The 26,405-nt window shown below is 42.1% G+C and overlaps 1 protein-coding gene across 1 annotated transcript in view; it reads left to right on the top strand.

The window, feature by feature from the left end:
• The first annotated feature begins 1,865 nt into the window (after window positions 1-1,865).
• Window positions 1,866-26,405, top strand: part of LOC146511036 (uncharacterized) — a 189,776-nt gene continuing 165,236 nt past the window's right edge. Inside the window, exon 1 of the mRNA XM_085172462.1 lies at window positions 1,866-4,174. The gene's annotated coding sequence lies outside the window, so the exon portion shown is untranslated. The remainder of the gene's footprint in view (window positions 4,175-26,405) is intronic.

Here is a 26,405-nt window from a genome sequence, read left to right as displayed (position 1 = left end):
AATCCAAATGGATGGATAATAAAATAAGTAAATCAGCCAAGCAAGATAACATGCGAGTCTGCAGGAGTTTACCATTGCTTGGAGCCTCAAGTGGCCATTAGTGGAACTGCAGTTTCTGGCATTTAAGATACCATAACAATGGCCCAAAGTGCAGTACAGATGAATAAATACGTAAAAACAGATTCAAATGAAAAGACATAAAAAGGATAATAAAATAATAAATAATAAAAACACATCTCAGCAGAAATGACTTGTGCGTTCCAGCTGTTTTAGATGATTGTTGGACTCATAAGGCAACTTTTCAATGGTTACCAGGAAGAGAACCCAAACACAGGACCCCCATCATCCAGTGCTGTCAGATGGTTTTTGTAACCTGGTGCATTGTAACGCTACTATTGTAGACGAATATTCTATAGTCCTGTTGGTTTTTAGCGCCATTTTAATGATATATCAGAACAAAAAAAACCTGCAGTTTCTTTGCTTCCTGTTTTGAAAACTTCTCTTCCTGTAACAGCTCTGATGTGGAGGTTTTGTCTGGCTGGTAACACCTATAGTTCAAGGGAATACTCCAGCGGGTCCAGCACTATAACACTGAGTATAATTGGTTGTGTGATGATGTCACCAGCTGTGTACAAAGTGAGCAGTGCAGCAGGTATAATAGGGCCTTTAGGCACCTTTATGTCTTGCAAAACCTCTAAAATCTTACATTAGCTTTTCAAACATGCATCTGCAAAAAGTATTATATATGAATTTAGAGAAAAGTGGAACCTGATAGTTGCAACTTCAAAACTAGCAACATGAACAATGGCTTTTATGATATCATAGACACACCCTGCATTATTAGCTTACTAGTTAATGTTTTTTTCCCACATGTGGCCTCGTTTGGAAGAGACAAAGGATGATAAGCTGATAAGCAAAAATCCAAATAGAAACCCAAAGCTTCTTTCTGTCTTATTCAACTCTTAGGACCAGACAAACATTTAATGGCATCACACTGCAACAGTTTTTAAAAGGATTTTTAGGACAGTTTCCATTAATCTCCACCATATGCTGCACAGCTGTCACAAACAAAAAGCCACCTCGCAAACCAATTACATGTCGGTGTGCGGAAGAAAACACGCGGGCGCAGCGACTCGATTAGATGGATGACAAAATGAAACAACAGAAAGGAAACAAATTACACTGTGTCAGCGAAGGCATCAAAAACACCCAAAGGGACGATGGCGGATCTGCCTCACACAGCTCGGCTCGCCTCCCAAACTCAGCTCCTCCCTGTTACTCCTCACAGCTGCTTCTCTCTGACTGATGAGCCAAGTGAATCATTCATTGGTGAAAACAAACAAACTCATTTGTCGCAGCTAGGCATTATCATCTAGTCTCATTTTTAACAATGCCAGTATTCCTTTGTGAATATAAAGTAGCTGCTCGGGTCCAGGTAGCTCCCATGGTCCACTGGTGGAGTATTGATCCTTTCTAAGAATGTAAGAAACATTTCTTTTAAAAGACAATTTAACCACACACTGATGAGCAAAATCGACATTAAAAAACTGACAGGCAAAGTCGATAACATAGATTTTCTTGTTACAACAGCATTTGTCACAGGATGGGATGTACAATTTAATGTGGGAAGGGGACAGTCGAGTTCAATAACACACGATAGCAAGAGCAAAATTTTCTAGTGCACACATTTCATAAATCCAGTGGTCGATTCGTTTGTGTTTGTTTTGATTTCTAAGCAGGTATTATAGGACCCAGAGAGGGCAGGTTAATGAGATGCTAGCACGATTATGAACAAGAAGCTCCCGTGCCACCGAGGCACCTCGCTCTCTGGGCAGTATTTACTTTTAAGTGAAGAGTTGGTGTTCGCTCGCTCGCTCTGTGGTATAGTATCGCTTCCTGTTCCTGCTCAAACACAGTGGTGTTTCTGAGTAGCTTATTTGCTTAGCAGTTTAATTAACAACTTTTAAATACATTCTTTTTTCACAGTATAATCTTCACGTGCTTCATCCGAAGCACACTTTCTGTGTACTCACTACCTAATTTATAGCCAAAGTATTCACTCACTGTCTCTGTACTGTTTCGCTAGCTTAGCTCGTAGCCGACCCGTTAGCACCATGGCTACTTCACCTGTCCCTTCTGCACTTTCTTGCTCATTGTGTCAGATGTTTAGTTACTCCTCGGCCTCCTTTAGCAGTAATGATATCTGTAACAAATGTAGCATATTTGCAGCTCTGGAGGCCAGAATTACTGAACTGGAGACTCGGCTTTGCACCCTGCTCTCACCCTTAGCTAGCCAGGCCCCTGTAGCTGGTGCAGCCGAAGATAGCGTAGGCCCCGCTAGCTGTTCCCTGGCAGATCCCAAGCAGCTGGGGAAAGACGGCTGGGTAACGGTGAGGAGGAAGCGTAGTCCTAAACAGAAGCCCCAGGTACACCACCAACCCGTTCATGTGTCTAACCGTTTTTCCCCACTCGGTGACACACCCGCTGGGGGTCAAACTCTGGTAATTGGTGATTCTGTTCTCAGACATGTGAAGCTAGAGACACCGGCAACCATAGTCAATTGTCTTCCAGGGGCCAGAGCAGGCGACATTGAAGGAAATTTAAAACTGCTGGCTAAGGGTAAACGTAAATTCAATAAAATCATAATTCACGTCGGCAGTAATGACACCTGGTTACGCCAATCGGAGGTCACTAAAATCAATATTGAATCGGTGTGCAACTTTGCCAAAACAATGTCGGACTCTGTAGTTTTCTCTGGTCCCCTCCCCAATCAGACCAGGAGTGGCATGTTTAGCCGCATGTTCTCCTTAAATTGCTGGCTGTCTGAGTGGTGTCCCAGAAACGATGTGGGCTTCATAGATAATTGGCAAACCTTCTGGAGGAAACCTGGTCTTGTTAGGAGAGATGGCATCCATCCCACTTTGGATGGAGCAGCTCTCATTTCTAGAAATATCGACAAATTTATTAAACCCCTCAAAACATGACTATCCAGAGTTGGGACCAGGAAGCAGAGTTGCAGTCTTACACGCCTCTCTGCAGCTTCTCTCCTCCTGCTACCCCCCCAAAAACCCATCTCCATAGAGACTGTGTCTGCTTCCAAAAAGACAAAAAACAAACTAAAAACCAGCAACAAACAACTTAAACATTTACAAAGAAAGAACAATACAGTATCCACATCTGAACCAAAGAGTAAAACAGTGAAATGTGGATTATTAAATATTAGGTCTCTCTCCTCCAAGTCTCTGTTAGTACATGACTTAATAATTGATCAACAAATTGATTTACTCTGCCTTACAGAAACCTGGTTGCAGCAGGATGATTATGTTAGTTTAAATGAATCAACACCCCCGAGTCATTCTAACTACCAGAAATCTCGAAGCACAGGTCGAGGGGGCGGTGTGGCAGCAATTTTTCACACCAGTCTATTAATTAATGAAAGACCAAGACAGACTTTTAATTCATTTGAAACCCTGATGCTTAGCATTGTCCACCCCAGCTGTGAAACTCAGAAACCAGTCTTACTTGTTATCATCTATCGTCCACCTGGGCCTTACACAGAGTTTCTGTCTGATTTCTCAGACTTTATATCTAATTTAGTTCTGAGCTCAGATAAAATAATTATTGTGGGTGATTTTAACATCCATGTTGATGCTAAAAATGACAGCCTCAACATGGCATTTAATCTGTTGTTAGACTCAATTGGTTTCTCTCAAAATGTAAAAGAACCCACCCACCATTTTAATCACACTCTAGATCTTGTTTTAACATATGGCATAGAAACTGAACATTTAACAGTGTTTCCTGAAAACCCTCTCCTGTCTGATCATTTCTTGATAACATTTACATTTACAATAATTGATTACGCAGCAGTGGAGAGTGGACTTTATCAAAGTAGATGTCTTTCTGAAAGCGCTGTAACTAAGTTTAAGAATATAATCCAGCCACTGTTATCATCGTCAATGCCCTGTACCAACACAGAGCAGAGCAGCTATCTGAACGCTACCCCAACAGAGGTCGATTATCTTGTTAATAATTTCACCTCCTCACTACGTACGACTCTGGATACTGTAGCTCCAATGAAAACTAAGGTCTCTAATCAGAAGTACCTGACCCCGTGGTATAATTCTCAAACATGTACCCTAAAGCAGATGACTCGTAATCTGGAGAGGAAATGGTGTGTCACAAATTTAGAGGATCATCACTTAGCCTGGAGAAATAGTTTGTTGCTTTATAAGAAAGCCCTCCGCAAAGCCAGAACAGCTTACTACTCATCACTGATTGAAGAAAATAAGAACAACCCCAGGTTTCTCTTCAGCACTGTAGCCAGGCTGACAAAAAGTCAGAGCTCTTTTGAGCCAACCATCCCTTTAACGTTAACTAGTGATGACTTCATGAACTTCTTCACAGATAAAATTTTTATCATTAGAGAAAAAATTACCAATAATCATCCCACAGATGTAATATTATCTACAGCTACTCTTAGTTCCATTGATGTTAAGTTAGACTCTTTTTCTCCAATCGATCTTTCTGAGTTAACTTCAATAATTACTTCCTCCAAACCATCAACGTGTCTTTTAGACCCCATTCCTACAAAACTGCTCAAAGAAGTCCTGCCATTGATTAATTCTTCGATCTTATATATGATCAACCTATCTCTAATAATCGGCTATGTACCACAGGCCTTCAAGGTGGCTGCAGTTAAACCTTTACTCAAAAAGCCATCTCTAGACCCAGCAGTCTTAGCTAATTATAGGCCAATCTCCAACCTTCCTTTCATATCAAAAATCCTTGAAAGAGTAGTTGTCAAACAGCTAACAGATCATCTGCAGAGGAATGGTTTATTTGAAGAGTTTCAGTCAGGTTTCAGAGCTCATCACAGCACAGAAACAGCTTTAGTGAAGGTTACAAATGATCTTCTTATGGCCTCTGACAGTGGACTCATCTCTGTGCTTGTCCTTCTTGACCTTAGTGCAGCATTTGATACTGTTGACCATAATATCCTATTAGAGCGATTAGAACATGCTGTAGGTATTACAGGTATTGCACTGCAGTGGTTTGTATCATATCTATCTAATAGACTCCAATTTGTGCATGTAAATGGAGAGTCCTCTTCACACACTGAGGTTAATTATGGAGTTCCACAGGGTTCAGTGCTAGGACCAATTCTGTTTACATTATACATGCTTCCCCTAGGCAGCATCATTAGAAGACATAGCATACATTTTCACTGCTATGCAGATGACACCCAGCTCTATCTATCCATGAAGCCAGATAACACACACCAATTAGTTAAACTGCAGGAATGTCTTAAAGACATAAAGACTTGGATGGCCACTAACTTTCTGCTTCCTAACTCAGATAAAACTGAGGTCATTGTACTCGGCGCTGAAAAGCTTAGAAATATGGTATCTAACCAGATTCTTACTCTGGATGGCATTACCTTGGCCTCCAGTAACACTGTGAGGAACCTTGGAGTCATTTTTGACCAGGATATGTCCTTCAACGCACATATTAAACAAATATGTAAGACTGCGTTCTTCCATTTGCGCAACATCTCTAAAATTAGAAATATCCTGTCTCAGAGTGACGCTGAAAAACTAGTTCATGCATTTATTACTTCCAGGCTGGACTACTGCAATTCATTATTATCAGGATGTCCAAAAAACTCACTGAAAAGCCTTCAGCTAATCCAAAATGCTGCAGCAAGAGTACTGACAGGGACTAGAAAGAGAGAGCATATTTCTCCTGTTTTGGCTTCCCTTCATTGGCTTCCTGTTAAATCCAGAATTGAATTCAAAATCCTGCTCCTCACATACAAGGTCTTAAATAATCAGGCCCCATCTTATCTTAATGACCTTGTAGTACCATATCACCCTATTACAGCACTTCGCTCTCGCTCTGCAGGCCTACTTGTTGTTCCTAGAGTATTTAAAAGTAGAATGGGAGGGAGAGCCTTCAGTTTTCAGGCCCCTCTTCTGTGGAACCAGCTTCCAGTTTGGATTCGGGAGACAGACACTATCTCTACTTTTAAGATTAGGCTTAAAACTTTCCTTTTTGCTAAGGCATATAGTTAGGGCTGGACCAGGTGACCCTGAATCCTCCCTTAGTTATGCTGCAATAGATGTAGGCTGCCGGGGGATTCCCATGATGCATTGAGTTTTTCCTTTCCAGTCACCTTTCTCACTCACTATGTGTTAATAGACCTCTCTGTATTGAATCATATCTGTTATTAACCTCTGTCTCTCTTCCACAGCATGTCTTTTATCCTGTCTTCCTTCTCTCACCCCAACCGGTCGCAGCAGATGGCCGCCCCTCCCTGAGCCTGGTTCTGCCGGAGGTTTCTTCCTGTTAAAAGGGAGTTTTTCCTTCCCACTGTCACCAAAGTGCTTGCTCATAGGGGGTCATATGATTGTTGGGCTTTTCTCTGTATCTATAAAGCGCCTTGAGGCGACATTTGTTGTGATTTGGCGCTATATAAATAAAATTTAATTGAATTGAATTGAATTTTGTATTTTGTATAAGTTCATTTTGTTTTCTGTTTTTAATGTACTTTGTAGTCAAAAGTAGTTTGTAATGTAAGTTTTTTAGTGCAGTAAAAATCAGATAGGAGAAGCATGGCAGATGTTTGCTTTGATTATATAAACATTACATATGAATAACTTGGGCTCATTGTATAGTATTATACTGCAGTATATTTATAACTAATTAGGCAGCTCATTCTGTTTCCTTACAATACGTTCTTGAAAGATATAACACATTTTAGGATCTACTTGACATAAAGACAAATGTGAAATGTAAAAGTGAGGTTAGAGGTCAAATTCAGTTTAGCTCAATTCAATTTTATTTATATAGCGCCTTTATATTGTAAGGTAGAGACCTTACCAAAGTATAGAGAAAACCCCAACGCTCAGATGACCTCCTATGAGCAAACACTTGGTGACAGTGGGAAGGAAAAACTCCCTTTTAACAGGAAGAAACTTCCATCAGAACCAAGCTTAGGGAGCGGCGAGCATCTGTGGTAACCGGTTGGGAATGAGAGGAAGGTGACACTGTGTAAAGGATTAATGATAACTAATGGTTGAATGCAGAGTGGTGTATAAACATATGGAGAGTGAAAAGTGCTAAAGAACAAGAGTTTTAGGGAAAAAAAAGACATTTAATAAAAGTTTGACCTCATTTGACCAGAAAGAAGAGGTCAGAGGTCAAAAGTTACATGATATTTAAAATCCCCACATATCATTTTCTTTATGTATATATATTATCAATACAAACAATAGGAACAAGAATCATACTTTTAAAGAGCTCTTTCTCTCTTTATTATCAGTCTATAGATCTTGAAGGTCAGAGGTCATGTGCGACACCATATTTTAAATCTTTATAAGATACTTTCTTTATGTTAACAAAATAAACCACACTTGTAAAAATCATAGTTTCTAAGTTCCAAGGATTTTTGTCAATTTTCGTGCCATAGCTCATTAAGTTCACCTTGAAGACCTCGGTCCATTTAAGCTAAATTTTAATGGATTGTTAACATGACCCCACACTACACCCCTGCAAAATTTATTCAGAATTCCTGTCATTACCTCAGCCACGGAGCAGCAAAGACACATGGAGCTGAAATGATAAGCTAACAAATTAGCTAAAGGGTAAATTTAGCTTTCTTATTTTTCATACTCATCATCTTGGCCTCCATTTCTTTGAATACCAGTACATCCATTTTTTTTATATATCTTTGGTTGCTTTTATCTGTTGCTCTTCCTGTCAGGTTATGTCTGAATAACCACCTTAAAAATTCACATTTGTAGGATTCTCAGGGAAAATTCAAGCAGGTTAAATGATAACTTTGATCATTATGCTGATTAAACAGCTTCTTTTCTCCACTCCTGGTTTTAAAAATAAATTACATGGTCCACACTAACACCGGCTCAGTTTTCAATCTTGATATCAGAATTTACTTTAGGGTGAACATAATAGTTTTTTGAACTAAAACCCAGGCAAAAATGTGCACTAGGAGCTTTGTGGCATTAGTTTCAATAGCCAAGCAGCTCCTGTGGGTACAGTGTTTGGAGGCCCAGTACTTTTTGTCCACATAAATGGCCCAAGACAGGGCTTTCTAGTCCACTGGTCTAATCTCTGGACTAAGTATTGCCCAAATTACCCTCCTACCCTAACTTAGCAGGCTAAAGCCTGTGCCTTATTAAAGTACTGGGATCACGCTTTGGTCACAGTGTAAAACTAAAGAGCTCAAACAAACAATTTGCATTTTATTGGCAGACTGAAAGGTGTGCACCGTGAGCTCCAGCATAGCTTCACACTCATAAAGATTTTATAAGAAAGCTGTGCATTATCTTGTCTGATTATCATCTGCAGCCTAGTGAATGCCCCATTTTTATGGCTCCTTTTAGCCTGCTGCTCTGACATTACATCAGTTACCTTGTCATCTCTATACATGCTTCTGTCACTAAGATGGATCTTGGCCCCCCACACACACACACACTCACGCGCACTGTTCTCCATCAATTTCTGCTCCAGATGTGATAGCCAGAGTGGTGGAGTGGCTACAAATTATTCAAGATGTAATTTTCCAGCAGGGAAATCATATTAGAGAATCTTAACTCGGACCTAGGGGAAACTTCAAGCACTTCATCAAATAATGGGCATGGCATCCAAATAATATCCCTGACCCATTTCTCCTGTGAGCGAAACCATCTCAACCACTAAGAAACGGGAAAATGTGAATGTTTGATCCTCCGGGCAGCCAGCTCCAGTTAAAAAACAGGAATATATGGCATAATTAGAGCTGCTAAAGAGGCTGATGACTGCTACAGGATGACTCGCTACAGTTCTGCTTACTTTCCTTTGATCGTGTGAATGTAGCTAAAAGCTTCAAACCTACATTTATCACATGTATGTTTTGCTTTTGCTTTGGAGACCCTGCTTTCTTCTGTCCTCCAGAACAAGCCTTCTATCAGACTGTACTACAGAGTACTCCATTACTTCTCTGCTAAGGAGCTAACCGCTCTATCTCAATCTTTGGTCCAAGGACAACACTGCTCTGATGAGACTGCCATATGATTTAGAATGGATCTTCAGGGTTCACAGAGGGTGTTTTAAAGCCCCCTCCCCTCATGTCTGGACAGCCATCAAGGTACGCCTAACATCCCTCTTGACCAACCCTGGAGACTTCTCTCAATGTACGCCAAAAACGAATAGTGGCCCTCTTAGTGCGCATTTCCATGATTGTTTGGCCAAGTTTCAGTTTTGCTCCTTACATCTTTTATGCTGATAGTCTCCTTAAATTGAAGAAGGTCTAATCCATTCCTGTCTTTGCCAATATGGATTTGGATATCAGCTAAGTTCAGTGAATCAATCCAGCTAGTGTGCCCAACTTTAAATTAGTGATTGGACTAATTGGTCAAGACAGGATGCAGATTTTTTTAAAAAAAAGAAAAAAAAAAGACTGTCAACGTTAAAGCAGTGAATTTTGAAATAGTTGCAACAGGGCTGAACCCTACACTTCCTGTAATACAGTGCAGACACCTCTGCACACACTGACTAAGATCCAAGTCTAGGCCGAGAACTGTGGTCATATCAGGGTTATTTATTTTAATTGAAGAATCACCAATCAGAGAAGACTTTTTTCCCCATTTCTAAAACATTTTCTGTGTTTCTTTTCATTTCAGATAAACATGCATAAGAACTTTACCTTTGAACGCTAGTGTGTTAATGAGCTAACCACGCTGACGTGTTGACGCCATGCAACCCCACGCACGGGGCAATCTCGCGTTAACTCGCGAACGGAGATTTGCCACGTTAATGCGGTTATGGCGTTTAAAAGCGATTAAAGCTGACAGCATTACTTTGACTGCACCGTGAAAACTTTCTCGAAGAGAATTTTGACTTTAGCATACAGCTAGTCAGAGGCTACGTCTACACTAATCTGGATATATTGGAAAACAGCGTTTTTGTCTGAAAAATGCTCCACATCCACACTATTATTTTGAATCATTTTCATTCACACTGAAAACGGTCCAAGGACAACACTGCTCTGATGATTCGTATGATTTAGATATACTGCGCATGCGTGAAAAGTAAGACGATTGAGCTGCGTCTCTCCATCTGCCGTTTATTTACTTTCCGGCTCTTTGAAAAGTCACGGCAAAATTTCAAGGAAAAGTTCCGAGTTTTATCCGGAGCTGTCTGGAGCATGTACAAACTGATATTAATCTTTAATAGGGCTGTCAAAATAGAGAGCAAACAAAACAATTGCTCTACAATAACGTCCGCCCTCTCAGTTGAATTGGTCACATGACTGCATCATATGACTAAAATGCATCATTGTTTTCGAAAGCCTCGGTTTTCATTGTCCACACTGCGATGCGATTTCAAATGTATCCACTTTGGAGAGCGTTTTCAAAAAGCTTTGTTTTCCTTGACCAAAAACGCCGTCTCAGTGTGGACGGAAGGCCAGAACGGAGAGAAAAAGATGCGTTTTCAAACGAAAATGCATTAGTGTGGACATGGCCTCAGATTAGTAAAGTAGCACCTTTACCACAACTTCATGAACGTTGAACTTTAAACTGTTGGTATTGATGGGGATAGTTCACAACATGCCCAATACTTGACCTGCTTAATAAGGTCAGTATATGCCTCAACACCAATCTGGATGATCCCATGGACTCAACATAATTGGAATACCACATTCACATAGACCCTTTCCACATGGCATTTTTTCTGGTATAAACATAACAAACTACTTTTTTTGTATCTTTGCACATGTTACATTACAGAATGCTAAAACCTCAACGGTGAGCGGGGGGACTTTTCCAGCTTTTTCAGCCCTTCCTCTTTCCTAAACCATTTTCTTTGTTGTACATCAACAATACGATGCTAAAGTTCACAATGAGGTATTTCACATTTTGGAAAGTTAATCCGACTCTTGTGTAAACATTTGCGCGAGTTTGAAATTTCTCCATGGGTGGCGTCTGATGCTTGTCATTGAGCTTTAAGTGGCTACACCCAATTTGAGTCTATCCTGTAATCCACATTGATCCCCTGCTCCAGTCAGTCCCAGGCAGCTGACCAATAACACAAAGGATATGGGTCATGGAAATGTAAACCAAGCCAACATTTCAGCTCAATCATTACAGTATAATTAGATTTTAAATGCCCCGAGAGAACTGTTGAGCTCCAAATGCAGTAATAAAATGCAGGTATTCAAGTATTTCCTGCAGTCCTAACTGTGCTGTCAGCAAGCACTAACACTGTACAGTAGTGTGATGCCTAGTTACATACTAGGAAGAGCATGGGATCTGGTGAATTGGATGATGGTAATTAGGTGAATAATGACTAGAGGGGATAGGGGAATTGAAACAGGATAGAGCTCACTGTTTTAGATTATTACAAAGTAAAAAAATCCCAGCGTCGGGCCGGGCAGGAAGAGGAAGAAGACAGTGTGATTTTGGAAGTTTAGTGCAAAAACCTGAGCCACCTGTTTCAGATCCACCTTGGGGGTTTTAAAGGCCCAATCCTACAGTTTCTTATTTTCCACCAACAACTGCTCTTTTTCCCTGAGATCATCTTTGGCCTCCGTGAAGGCCTACACGTTATGCGTGTGTATATGTGCATCCTAGCTGCGTTGGTCTTACAGCCAACAAGCTTTTCACATCTGGTGAAAAATTAAACATCTATGAGCTGGTTCCTAGATTTTTTCCTTTTTACACGTTATCCGGTCAGTCTAAATGGCGAGCTATTAAATAGTCCCCAATTACACTTCACATTTTATTTCCAACTGTTCCTTTTCTGCTTTTTGCAGCATTACTCACTGCCTCGTCAAAGACCGTTCTTTTTCTTGGAAAGCCTTCTACATCCATCTACATGCAAACATTTTCAGTCCTCACCGGCTGCTTTTCTGTGCCGTTCTTCGTCCCGTAAAAAAAATAAAAATAAAATAATGAAATAAAAAGATATATTCCCCTTCCTTTGACTTCCTTTGTTTACTTGGAGCTGATGGCTGCCTTTATTTCACTCATAAATCTCGTTGTCAGTCTTTGACTGGTAGATTGAGCAGACAAAATGGGTTGCAGCTCTGAGCCTAGAAGGAGTTTGTTCCACGACATTACACTGCTGTTTGCAGGATGCCTCCATCCTGACAGAAAAGTGGTCCCGTTTCGGCACGGCGACAGGAAAGAGGAAAATAAATCCGTGCAAGGCCACGCCGCGAATTGTTGTAGGACATCGCTCGTCACTTTTACGATGCAAATGAGGTCATCTGTAAACTCCTACATAGCAATTTCCAGACTTTTAGGTCTGTATTGTGAAAAATGTTTATTTTCTGAAGTTTCTGTTATTTTCCAAAGCAGTGGAAATCCTGGCACACAGCAGACAGACTTTCATCAACAACTGCCATGTCTTGGGGATTATTTAACCTCCTGTTAACTGCAGTTAGTGCATTCAGGTGTCTTGGTGTCTTGGTATGTACTCACGGCTTTAGTCTTTGTTACCCGCCTCTCCATCATGTCAAGAACCCTCACAGGACTGAGAGCTGAGGTGCAACTGGGGACCAAATGGGCTATTAAACCCACACCAACTGTTGTTCTGGTGCCGATGTTAAAAAAGCACCCAACAACATTTGACTCAGCCCCCGTCTTGCATGGTCAATTTGAAAGCCAATTCTTCTGAAACACTTGGTTTAATGGAAGGCATCTGGATATTTGAGCGTCTCCCGATGACCCTCCTCAGACAATCTGAGACTCATGGAGCAGCAGGGAGAAGGGAAGAGGGGAAAAGAGGCAAAGAGAAAAGTCTAATGAGGAATTAGAGGAAATGAGAGGGAGCATGTGAACGAGGAAAGCAATGTAGGAGATGTGAGCAGAAGAGATGACACAGAATGAGCAACCGGGGAAAGTGTTTTGCTTTCACACTAAATGATCCACCTGCTGAGGGTTGTTGTGGCTGCAGGGATGAGGTTTGTTTTGCCTCCAGGATGTTCTTCATCCTCAAAGTATAAGCTCACAGCTGGCTCCTCATTCATCCGATGGTAGTCTCAAATTTAGGAAAGTAAACCCGCAGTCAAATCCTGTGTTTTTTAAATCCCTGATATCTTTCAGATGAATAACGTGAAACTTTCTGCAAGGTGTACGAGCAATGCAAGTCCTACGGCAGGAACAAATGAAAAAAAGCGTAGAGAATTTTGTGTTATGTTTGTGTTTTACAATACACAGTAGTTACAATAGTACACACAAAGTACTTGGTATTGGTCTGTGAAGTTGTACTCAGAGCAGTGCCAGCATCGCTTGCTCACACAGTGATGTGAGCACATACATGGTCGTGTTTAATAGGTGTAATGTTTTCCCTGATTAACAAGCTGAGTTTGCAACAGAACATAAAGCACAGAAAAGGTATCACTGGGTTCCAAGTAGTGGTACTTTGCTTTACGATAGTTTATATCTCGGGCCACTAAAAAAGACTCTGTAGTTGTATTTCAGTGAAAGTCATGCCATAACAACAGGTAAAAACTACAGTAATACTTTGTAGCATATAGGACCACTTTACTGCTAGACCAATGCAATTTTTGCCCATGACATTCACCCCTTTTGCCGATAAGTATGACTGCTTTGGGTGATGTAGGTCTCTAAAAAACAAAATAAATACTGTGAGTATTTAAAAGTAGAATGGGAGGGAGAGCCTTCAGCTTTCAGGCCCCTCCTCTGTGGAATCAGCTTCCAGTTTGGATTCAGGAGACAGACTCCGTCTCTACATACACCTCTCTGTATTTAATTATTAGTTATTATTCATCTCTGGCTCTCTTCCACAGTCTTTTGTCCCATCTCCCTCCTCTCACCCCCAATTGGTCGCAGCAGTTGGCCACCCGTGCCTGAGCGTGGCTCTGCTGGAGGTTTCTTCCTGTTAAAAGGGAGTTTCTTCTTCCCACTGTTGCCAAGTGCTTGCTCATAGGGAGCTGTCTGATTGTTTTCATGGGGTTTTGTCTATAATATTGTAGAATATAAAATGCCTTGTTGTGATTTTAAAAATTGTATTGAACTGAAAAATAAATCAAGATTAATAATAAACAAAAAACAAACAAACAAAACATAGGCTGAAAAAGCCTTGAAACCACGACTACTGTTATAGAAACTACTATTTTAAAAAGTGCTCACGTATACCAACTGGAAATAAAGCACCCATCAAAGCTGCCACTGTGCACATATATGTTTCCTCTGCTGTGCATCGTCCTTGTTTTCTCCCTTTTATTGGGGTTTTGACTTCAGATTGAAAGAGGACTGTCGACACCTGGTCATTGAAAACCATTAGAGTCTTCAGAAAAGTAATTTATTAAGTCATATTGGTTTGCCGGCTGGAGCTCCACGGAGCAAGGTCGGCACTTCTCGTGTTCTTCTTTCTTATTCTCAGTGCTACATCTTTTGCACGTGACAAAAGCAAAAGAAATGGATTCATGGAAAGAACACTTCCTCTGGCTATTGAGATGTATCCAAAGTAAAGAGAAGAAAAACAGTCTCTCAGCAGCTCGCCTTTCTCTTCCCCCAGGACATCTGAAATGTGCCCTCCCCCTCCCTTCTTTTCTTTGATATGGGCTTAGAGTAGAGGGGGAGGCCCCTCAGGTAACCAGAGCTGGCTCTTTGGACTGAAGGGCCAGCCTTTCAGAGAGACAGATGTGTCATTGAAGTCATCCAACCGTGACCTACAGGCAGGCAAGACAGGCTGGGAGGGTCTGACAAACAACCACCAAATCTCTGCATGAGAACGCACTCCGCCACCTGTTTTTATGCTCTTCTTATTATAATCCTGTTGAGAGGAAGTTTCATTCTCAGTCTGGGAACCTGAGAGGACTTCTTCTCTCTTTTCTGTGTCAGTCTTCGCTTTCTTGGTGAATTACATTTGATTTTGAAATGAAACAGTTTCCCACGTGTGGATTGAAAATGTTAAAAACCCTGAAAATGTATTTTGTCAAGCTTCTCACAGTGACTGGTGGCTTCCTCCTGCTGTTCCAAACTCACCCTTTGGTTACTGTACACATTTTTGTCAGATCTTTCCACTGGTTTGGAGAAAATACCACTCGGTACATTTTCTCACCAGCCACAGGTTAGCAGTGTTTGACTTTCTCTGTGCAGTATGGAATTAAACAGTGATCATCCAAAGTGCCTATAGCAGCAGTCCCCAACCTTATTTTGCGCCACGGACCAGTTTAATGTCAGACGATATTTTCACTGACCGGCCTTTAAGGTGTTGCGGATAAATAACAAAATAAAATGACACGACCAAGACAAAAACTGTGGTGTTTTGTAAATATAATAATAAACGCGGCTTCACTGTGTAATTGTGTAACATCCTCCTCTCTGCCCTTTAACGCGCTCTGGTCGCTATGGTAACGTGTAAATATTTCTTTCAGAATAAGACACACAACTACAATATGGAAAAAGACCCAGGGACACCGAGTTAACGATAAAAACCTTGAAAACCATCACCGCTAAGCCTCAACTCTCGCGGCCCGGTACCAAACAATTCATGGACCAGTACCGGTCCGTGGCCCGGGGGTTGGGGACCGCTGGCCTATAGAGTATTTCTGGATGTAAATGTGTAGAGCTTCTCTTTTAGATGGAATGAAGAAAAGCTGTATTGCCAGCAGCAGAAACAATACCTTGTCGCACACGTATTTGTAATTCCGGCTTCAAAGATGAAGAAAAGCGCGTATCTCTGGAGCTTGTGTTTGAACAGACTGCTCAAATATAGAGACACTAATACAGATTATAAAGTCACTCCTTCTCTCTGTGATATCTGGAGGCTTTATAAACACCGTAGTATTATATATGTGGAGGTATATTCACATGTGGCTTATCTGTAAAACCTGACAGCCAGCTTTGGCGTCTGCCAGAAAATCTTTGCAGTTTTATCATCTCTGTCATACAACGCACACCGTGAGAGTCGATAGGCAAGCTGAGAGCATGCCTGCCTAAACCAATGGCGGAGACTACTGATCCTAATGAAAACAAATTGGGATAAAGAAAATGATGTTTTCTGGGTAAACTTTACTTCTGTGCAGTATTTAGAGGGGTTGATTACAGCTGCACACAGTTTAAATTAAGCTACTAAAACTACAGAACCGAGACAGAAATCTAAATAGTAATTTGTTGTTGAGGGAAATGTAATAATAATGCTACCATATTTTTTCCTGCTGCCCAACAGCAATAAGTCGCCATGAAAGTAATGAAGCCTTCTCTGACTGTGCACTCCAGAGGATTAATGCGAGACGCTTTTTCTGGCCTCGAGACGATGAGCTTCCAAACAGCCTCCGCCATCTTAACACTAAAGCTCGCTGTCAGGCACAAGTTGATTTGTAGAACGGGCCGGGATACTGACTCGCACGTGGAAGGGCTATTCAATAACTGGGGCTTTACACATTATAGTTAAATGGGGTCATTTGGCAGCCCGTGCCTGCTCTCCCGCTGTGTATCTCTGACAGAGATCAATAGGACTCATTCTGTTACATTGACTTTCAATCACGTTCCTCTGAGTTCCCCTGTTGCCCCACCAGCCACCAACCGCTGACTCATTACAGGGCTGGGTAAGGGTAACTAGGCCTTTGCAGCTGATGCATTATGGGCTGAACCATCTCATCCCGTCCGTGGCGCTCTGATGACAGGACGCTGGTGCTTCTGTGGTAAATTTGCCTGCCTCGTTCTCCGTGGAAACTTTTTCTCGTCAGAGAGCATCGACTGGCAGAAATCATTTTGAAGCCATCTGAATCTCTAGCGCTGTCACACTCTGTGGCAACGGATGAATTTGCTGAACGAATAATTGCAATAATTAGTCAATGTTGAATGCAATTGATTCTATTTATAGCACCTGGGCGCCAAATGATATAATTACAGAGTCTGACGGAAATTTGAATTTGAAAAGCTGCACATTGTTTTTTAGCTAAGTTTAATTTAGAACTCTAAATGAACTATGACAGGTTTCTGTGTGATGTAGATTCAGTCTACATGATGTGCCTTAAAGACATTCTGTTTTCACTGATCAGTGGATATACTATACTGTTATACTATACATTATTATGACCATTATTGTCCAGAAGGATCATAAAGGAGGGCATGCTTTAGGGTGTGTGTATTACTCCATGGCTGCTGTTTGAGTGTGTAACATCGGTCTGGTTGTAACGTCTGGTTTCAAAAAGCAAGGACAGCAGAAAACATTAAGGTGAAGGTTTTAAAAGCAGGACTTTGCAAACCAGTTGCTGACGTCATAGTGGCACTGTCCATCTTTTTTATACAGTCTATGGTCTGTAACAATGTTTTGGTGGGTGGTGTGAGTTGAAAACACAGACAGCTCTTTAAAACAACTTTGTTTTGCATTTTAAAACTTATTCCCACCACTGAGACTGCAGCACTGGCTGTTTTTCCAACAGAGGAAAAAGTTCCCATTGGAGGTTTAACAGTTTTAGATCATGTTCTCTGCACAGTGAAGTTATTTGAGCCCTTTGTTCAGCTGTCTGTGCACCTATCCCTACATCAGTGCCGGGGCCAACTAACATCACTTTCCTGTGAAAATGACTAGGAACTAAGTGAAAACCTGCTGCTGGGAGCCAGCGCTAACAACACACATCCCATCTGTTCCATTAGTTCAGCAGAAAAGAGAAAAAAAAAAGGTTTCAGGTCCATCTGAGCAGACACAAAAAGAAAAACAGATTCATCTCCTTTGGAAAATATTATTAGGCCTCCATGGCTATGTGTACACAAGGTCTGCCTGCTGCCAAGCACACAAACACAGATGAGTTTTTACTGTCTCTTCAGCTTCGAGTGAGAGGTCAGCTGGGAACATTTCCTCCTCCTCCCCTTCTTTATTCTCTCTGTGTCTGTCGCACTGCAAAAAGTATCCACCTTAGTTTTCATGTGCTGTTTTGACATCAGCTATCACGATTTCAAAACAGCCGAGTTTGAGGGAGTATTTGACAAGATGTTTGAAATCATACTGTGCAGCGCACTGAGTGACAAGCTAATGCTACATTCACACCAACCACTCGCAGTCACTTGTCGTCCTCAAAGCGACTTCGGTGCATCAAGACAACGATAAAACAGTAATAGGAAGAAGTCAATCTGCTGTCAGTCTGCAACTAAATAGAGTCGTGTTGGCAATTATCTGCAATCTGTGATAACACGGCAATTAATTGTGATAATCCAAAACTGCAGATCTGTTGCTGTCGACATATTTTACACAGAAATTTACATAAATTCGTAGTCCAGTCAGAACCTAATGCCGGGCTCACACTGTGCGATTTTTGGCCCATTTTGAGCCGATTTTTGAGTCGTGCGACCGTTTTGGCGATCGGCCCGATTTTGGCCTTCATCGTGCATCGTGTAGTATACGTGGGGTAACGAGAAGCGATTAACACCTCACAACCAGCTCCCGATCATCAATCGCTTGGTCGCAACCGTCGTGAGGGTGTCACCGCAGTTTCTCACACTGCGCACGCGCAAACACAAATGTCAGCGAAAAAGACGCCGCAGCACGGCAGTGCAGCGTGTGATCTGGACACAAGCGATGGAGGCACTTGTAGAACTTTGGAAAGCTCATCAGAGCCTTTTCGTTGTGGCCTCACAAAATTATCACGACCACAACAACCGTGAAAATAGTTGGATGGACATTGCTGCTCAATCACAGCTGCCTGATCAATGTTTTTCATTAGCAATTTAGCAAAGTTGATGGTGGTGTGTGTCTGTGTGAGTGAAAGACAGAGAGGGAGAGCGAGTGACAGAATTTCTGTTATAACCTTCATTTTATGGAGGCACAGTGTGACTCAGGTCGCATCAGAGCATCGGGTCGTATAGTGTGAGACCCTGCATCGTGACCTACGAACTTCTAACCCCTGCGAGTCAATCATACAGTTTGAGCAGGAGCTGAATCACGCGACTGAAAAAATCGCACAGTGTGAGCCCGGCATAACAGATTTGAAAGAAAAATCTTGAGATTTTGCCAAAATTAGGGACGTCGTTGCTGCGGGATGGCAATTTAACTGCAAAATGACACAGACGCTCGATAGCATCGCTTGCATGTAGCAGTACAAGCAGAATACGACCAGCTGGTGACCAGATGAGTCAAGGCCTGCGTTGAATTAGAACGACATTTTTGGCAAACCTTGGCCAATTTGTCTGAGAGTGACTGCAGTCAGTCCAAGTCAGACTGTGACTGTGTGCAGACAGGGATAAGCATTGCAGTCCAATGTGGTCACCCAGAGGCTGAGGGTGTTACACTCTGGGCAACCAACTGATCACCACAGATACTTGCAGTCGGTCACCAAATGCAAAAAAAATACAACCACTTGTAACTGTGAGGCAGCTGCATTTTCTCATCAGTAACCTGATGTCCAGGGTGCTTTCCCACATTCACACAGATTGTTTTAGTGGCTTTGTTATGACTATTCACTGGGCAGGAGAAACAGCAACAATGGTTATGAGAACCACAGGACACACGGGGACAACAGTCTAGAAATGTTGAAGTCAAAAGCTGATGTTTCTTTTTCATTTCATGAAAACGTGAGCTGACAGAAACGGGACAATTTTCACTTTCCGAGACCACGCCTGGAAAAATAAACATCTTCTGAACATTACTCAATGGTAATGTAAGTAATATAATAAGACATAGCTGAACATTGTAATTCTTGTAAGTTTCTAGCAAGACTGCCTAATTGAAGAGGAGGCAATTTGTCTTCCTACAAATGAAGCAGATTAGGTATACTGAATAAAAATGTGATTAATTCTTCAGTTCTTGGCAGCTTTAAAAACGCATGAACCAGTTCCAACCTTTGAGCTGAAATGAAGCCAGTGAGGTATCGATAAAAAGTGCAGTTCCTTCAATGTCCACTTAAGGCTGGCTTCAAAATCAGGCCAGTCCCTGTAGACTCATTTCCCTTTGTTAAATTATAGGGGAAATCTCAAGAGCCAAAAAATGAAACCAACACAAAAGTAGTCTATGGAGCTTTGAAAGAAAAGTGTCTGGACTTCTTTAAGTTTCTTTAAAGACGTTTCACTTCTCATCCGAGAAGCTTCTTCAGTTCTAAGAGCAATGGGTGGACAGGGCCATTTGACCTCAGTAAATCAAAATAGGGTGGGGCTAGGCTTCACAGTGGGTTCACCCGAAATCTTGGGTGATTGCGACCCACACCTGTTTTCACACCTTCGCTCATGTGATTAGGTAGAGGATCAATAGGGGGTCCGTGACCCTATTGAGGACACTCGCATAGGGCTTAAAATCTGGGGCTCTCCACCAATTGCTCTTAGAACTGAAGAAGCTTCTCGGATGAGAGGTGAAAGTCCAGAAGCTTTTATTCCAGACTACAATGGCCTGGATGGCTGAACCTTCACAGACAACACAAAGGTAACAAAAACTGCAGTTCCTCTAGGCACCACTAGAGGCTGCTTCCAAAAGCGAGTTAGTCTCCCAGCGTTAAAAAGCAGCCACGTAGACGATATTTGAGCTCTACGGATAGTTTCCCCCTTCGTAATAACTCAGAGTGGGCTGATTTTTTTTATAACTCATCCACCTGGATAATTGAGTTAGGGGCTTAGCTGTGTTGATTGACAGATGTCTGACACAGGCAGCTGGACTCCGTTGGCGTCTGTTAGGCCTCATCTACTGCTTTGATTTATTAAACTGGACCTTTTCTCCACATAGTGTGTGTGTGCGTCTGTGCGTGCACTGTTGGTTCCTTTCAAAGCAATTTTAATAGATTACCTAACAAATATTAAGGCTTGTTGTGTAGTCCACACTGTACCAGAAGTATGTTCTTCAGTTTTGGTGAGGGAAATTCTAGTTTTTCTGATATGTGTATCTGCGTGTTGCTCATATACACTTTATGAATGACTAAATTAGCCAGCATTAACAGATAAATGAGCACTCCACCTTTCATCTACAGTAACTCCAAAGTACCCAACGTAGCGACGGCCAAAACATTAACGATAAACCTTCACAATGTGGAGTCCAACGTCAGTAACTGAGCTCATGGTGTCATCATCCATCTTTTATACTGTCTATGCTGTCCAAGTTTGGAAAATAAAGAAATAACCCTTCCTGGCTTCTAACCGGTGAGTGAGATCTGATCTTACTCAGCCATTTAGTTTTACATTATTACATTTTTGTCTTTTTATATTAAAGTGTTTTCAGTTTTATTACATTTTGTCTTTGACTCGCTTTTTTGCTCGCCAAAGTTATGTCACTTTAAATCACTGTGATTTACAGATGCAGCCTGTGAACCCAATTCAACCCATTCATTGCTAGTGTTAGCTGATAATACTCATCCATGTTTGGGTTTGAGCTAAATCAAGACGGCCAAATTGTCAAAATCAAACGTGTTGTGACTGCAACCCTGTCCTTTTACACGTTTTCTTTGTACAATTCAAATTTAAAAGGGTTAAGAGATAAAATTTTAAATCAAAACCCAAATTAACATTTCTTACAGCGCGCTCTCTCCCTCGGGCTACTGTATGACATCTTTCCTTCCACGTTGCTTTTGGAAAGCAGGATGCACAAAAGGAGAGACATTCATTAACGTGGCCTTGACATCAAACGGCAGAATGGAACAAAAAGTGAAGAAGAAGAAAGAGAAGAGGGAACAGCGGAGGCGAACTGAGGAATAAATGCCTGCTGAGAGTCAGGTGGAGGAAGAAGGAGGGAGCGTGGGAAGGAGGCAGTAACTGTGTGCGCGTGCTCGGCACACATGCCTCTGCATGCTCTGCCCATGAAGTTGATGGAGATTGAGCCATTAAAGGCATTATCATCGTTCTGCTCAGGGGGCCAATTGATGGCGACGCAAACAGAGACAAAAGCATCCAACCTGTCTCTTTACCATTTATCATTGTTAGAACGACAGCTGGAGCACTCCCAGTATCCCCGCAAAATCCCCCAAGTGTGTCTCTGTTTCTGCGAATCCCTCCATCTTACACTGTATATTTTACAATGGAGCCAATTTACAATGACGCGAGGAAGATAAAGCCGAGGCAAACAGAGGCAAACGCAACTCTGATGGAAACATTTTATTTTGGTGGAGAATAGGTGGCCGGAGGTGGTTTTTGCATTCCAGATGCTCGCTGGAAAATGGGCTGTCATCTGGGTTTCTATGTGAGCACAAGAGGAGACAGCAGGGGCGTCCCAGCACACAACTACTCTATACTCTTCAGCATTTAGGAATCCCTGGATGCCTATCCAAACAAACTTTTCTTTCTGCACTTGTTTATGTGTATGCATGGCTCTCTGTCTGTCAGCAGACTTGATTTCCTGTGGTCGGCGTGCATGTTTGCATGTATGTCCAGACCCCTCAGGAGCCTGTCCAGGCGCACAGTGTTGAGCACTGAGCGTCGAGTCAGTGCATTAGTGTCATGGCAGATGTATCCTCCGGCCTGTCCCCTGGCTCTCACTGTTAGCCCATAGAGATGCGTTCAGCTGCAGCCAGCAGCACTTTGCGTGATGAGCTTGGGCAGTAGCCTCAATAAGGACTGATGGCACCATTTGGAGAAAAAGAAGGAAGGAGGCAGCGCACGGGAAACAGTGAGGGCAAGACAGATGGAGAGGAAAAACCAGAGGAATGGATTACTGAAAGGAGAAGATAGAGATTTAAGGATGGAGCGATGCTCAGCAGAGTAATGGTGGGGAGAGATGGGCACACCAAGAGTAATGTTAGTTTATATTGAGCAGTGTGCACTCATATGGGCAAACTGCTGGCTATTAAGAACAAGCAGTCATGTTCTGTGACTACAGCCCGATCCGACACCTATCATTACCCTGGTGAATTTATTATGAGGTACTGAGAAAAAAAGTCTACTTCAGAGGCACATTTAATCGATGACTGCAGGCTCGTTGGCAGCTGAGCCCGTGGCACGTGTGAGCCAATGGCACACTTTTATAAGCTTCAGTAAGTCTGCTGCTGATGGGAGGGGGCCGGGGGGAGAGGGGGTAAGCAGGGGGTGCCATGTCATTAGCACTTCACATCCATATTGCTGAGGACCTATAATTAGCAGTACAGCACTATGGGGAACCAGACATGCTGCCTCTGAAAAATCAACACAAAGGTGATTCGTTTAGATGACTTGATGAAGAGTTCGGTCTCCACATGTTGGTGGTGAGCTGTGAATGCAAACATGATAAACAATATCATGTTTGATTTCACAGCTGATCAGCTGTTGAGTGCTGATCATTAAAAAAAAGACGCAGTCAACAATCAGCTGACAGGTTTCTGCCCATCACGTAACGCTGGACAAATCAGCAGGAGACAGGGAGCGCCAGGGTTTTCTTTTCATTCGCCCAAAGTTGGTTTGCAGCCTTAAACCTAATCAAAGCGATATCAGTATCTAAAAATGCACTGCAGCTAAAACACTGCCAGACCAAAATCACTGAACAGAAATTTGTGGAACAGCTTTCTAAGGCTGCAGACGGGAGGAGAAAGACATCTGAAGAGTGTTTCCAATCCTGCTTTTCCTTTCCATTTTCACCGCGCCGTCATTAGATGATACGTTGCTTTTAACTAATTTTAGCTAAATCATTAGATTTTTTTTCTCTTCGCGTGCATTTGCCCAAGTGCACTTGAGCTATTCCCAGATGCATTTACAGTCGATCATTTCCAGCGGTGCAATTTGCTCAACAGTCCGTCTCTTACCCACAAGTAAGGACAACTAATTTCCAAAGTCTGATAATGACTTCGTTTGCTGAGGTCGACTCAGTCAGAGAGCTTCCTAATCAGGAGCTGATCACCCACCGACCTGCGACACCCACTTCCACCGAGCTTGATTATCTCAGCGCTGATTTCCGGCAGTGTGGCAACGCCGCATGTCGTCCGAGATCGCTGCTGATGACAGTGAGTGCTAATTAAGAGGGAAAGGATGTAAGGAAGGATTGACTTTCAGAATCAATGTGAGAAGAAGCTGTGGGATCGGACCGAATGGCCAAATAAAGGGAAATTACTTCAAACATGTATTTCTGGATAGTATTATAACATATAGCATAGTATTATATCAAATATGATATTCTGAATTTTTAAATTTCCTTTAGGAAACAGTTACTCAGTCCCGAGAGGAAATCATGAGCTATGTTATCACAGATATGGTCCAAATGGTTTTTCTGATGAAACGCGTACACTGAGCGCGGTTCTTATCTCCCAATAGGCTGCACTGCCCTTATAAAAGGCCTTCTTCAGTACACCAGTCCCATCCCATCTCCTAGCAAACAGACCCACTGTCATTATGTTCCCATTAGCTCTCGCTAACTCCGCTGCTCCAAACATTATCACGGCTAGACGCTAATGTTATGACTATGATTATCATTATGTGTTTCTGGTTCTGGAAACACACACCAGCACGGGAGACTTCATTCCATTTCCCTTCCTGCCGTGAAACAAATCAAAAACTAGTTATGCTGCCGTCCGTGAATGCCATCGCCGCTACCTCGCCACGACATTAATATCAACTATCGGTAGAAGCCGGCTGAGAAACTGTCGACCGGGGCCCAATTCTGAGCTGAAGTCAATTAGTGCGGAGGATGACCTCTTCAGATCTACAATTATTACCCCCGACTAAAAACTCTCTGATTGATGCTAATCTGCTCTAATAGCATCTTTGGTCCGCTACTCAGTAGAGCTAATTCACATTTATGAAAGAGCATAAATGCGCGTGTATGCACAGTGTTGCACAAATGTCTTGAGTCACTCGTCTTTTCTTTATATTTTGCTGGGAAAATAGGTCCAGCAGTTTACTGAAACATATAGAAACATACATGGAAACACAGCTTATGAGACAAATACAGAGGTCGTAAAATTCTAACAAGCTTGAAAGTCAATATTTGGTATGACCATCTTTATTCTTCAACACGGCCTGAACTCTCTTAGGCAGCTTTCATGTAATTTCTTTACATAGTCTTCAGGAATAGTTCTCCAAGCTTCTTGAAGGAAATTCAAAGCTCTGTCTAGATGATCCCACAAAGCTTCAATAATGTCGTGGATTGGGCTCTGATAGCGTTCCATTGTGTGTTTTCAGTGTGTTTGGGATCATTATCATGGTGAAAAACAAAGTTGTTGCCAATCAGATGCTTTCTGGATGGTACTGAATGGTGGATTAAAATCTGAGAATATTTTTCTGTGTTCATTATTTGATCATTTTTAAAAAGATCTCCATCATCACTGCCTCAAACCATGACAGCGCCTCCACCGTGTTTCACAGGTGGCTGTGGATACTTGCTGTTGTACCTCTCGCCTGATCTCCTCTTTATGTATTGAGGATGATTCAAACCAAAAATGTCCACTTACCTAGTTTCCTCAATTTCTTAAGGACACAAGTCAAGTCAATAATCCTTTATTTGTCACATGCTTATGTATGTTACACATACATGTCGCCTGCAGTGAAAATTTGATCCCTTCCGACTAGGGATGGGTACCGGTTCTGACATAAACGGTAGTAACCAGACCGAAAAGCAGCGCACATTTCGGTGCTTTATTTTTCCTGAGATGTCATACACTTTGGATTCTAGCCAATCATTTTACCTTTGCAAGCGTAGTAGGCGGGCCCAGGTACGTACATTCTTTTAGAGCAGAGCTACAGATTAAAAATGCCCAAGGCGAAGCGGTCAAAAGTCTGGCTGTACTTCACAGCAAAAGATGCAAACTCAGCAGCAGGTGATAGTGTGATACAGTGCAAAGGAGGTAACACCTCGAATCTGATGAAACACCTGGCAACGCATAGCGTTTTTTTAAAAGCAGAGAAATGCACCGTATTTGATAGCTTGCTGCGAGGCCTCACATCGAGCACATCTACTGCGGGTGTGGTGCCTGTTATCGGTCCTGGAGTTAGCAACATCCCCCAAGAATCCCTAGCCCTGCCAGTGTAGCAGAAATGATGACAGATGATGATGCAGCAGCAGCCGTTCTTCTCTGCGTGAGTAGCTTAATGTTGTTCGTGTGTAATTTACGTTGAGTAGGCTAACCACGTTATTACATTAATGCATGTAAGGTGAACTAGCAAACACCGTCATAGCTGTCATGTTTCGGCTGTGTCCAGGCAGGAGAAGGACCCAAACGCAAAACTCACGACAACGAAATTAAACTCAAAAAGCTGCTTTATTGCAGGATGGCATGGAAAACTAAACTGGGACATGGGTAAACTAAAACGCAAGGAAACACAGCCATGAGGGAGACTACAACACTGACAAAGAGAAACACAGGGCTTAAATACACAGAGGGATAACGAGGGAATGAGACACAGAAGGAGAGCACAGCTGGGAGTAATCAGGCTGGACGAGACAAGGGAAGCAAAACTAGAAACACTCACATGAGACGTGGACCTTCAAAGTAAAACAGGAAACACACTGACTGAACTCAAAACATGTAAACTTAACAGCAACTGAGACAGAACATA

Source organism: Neolamprologus multifasciatus, chromosome 9 (assembly GCF_963576455.1).
Source record: "Neolamprologus multifasciatus chromosome 9, fNeoMul1.2, whole genome shotgun sequence".
Lineage (NCBI taxonomy): Eukaryota > Metazoa > Chordata > Actinopteri > Cichliformes > Cichlidae > Neolamprologus > Neolamprologus multifasciatus.
The sequence above is the reverse complement of the archived record's forward strand: the minus strand, read 5'-3'. Positions and strand labels throughout refer to the sequence as shown.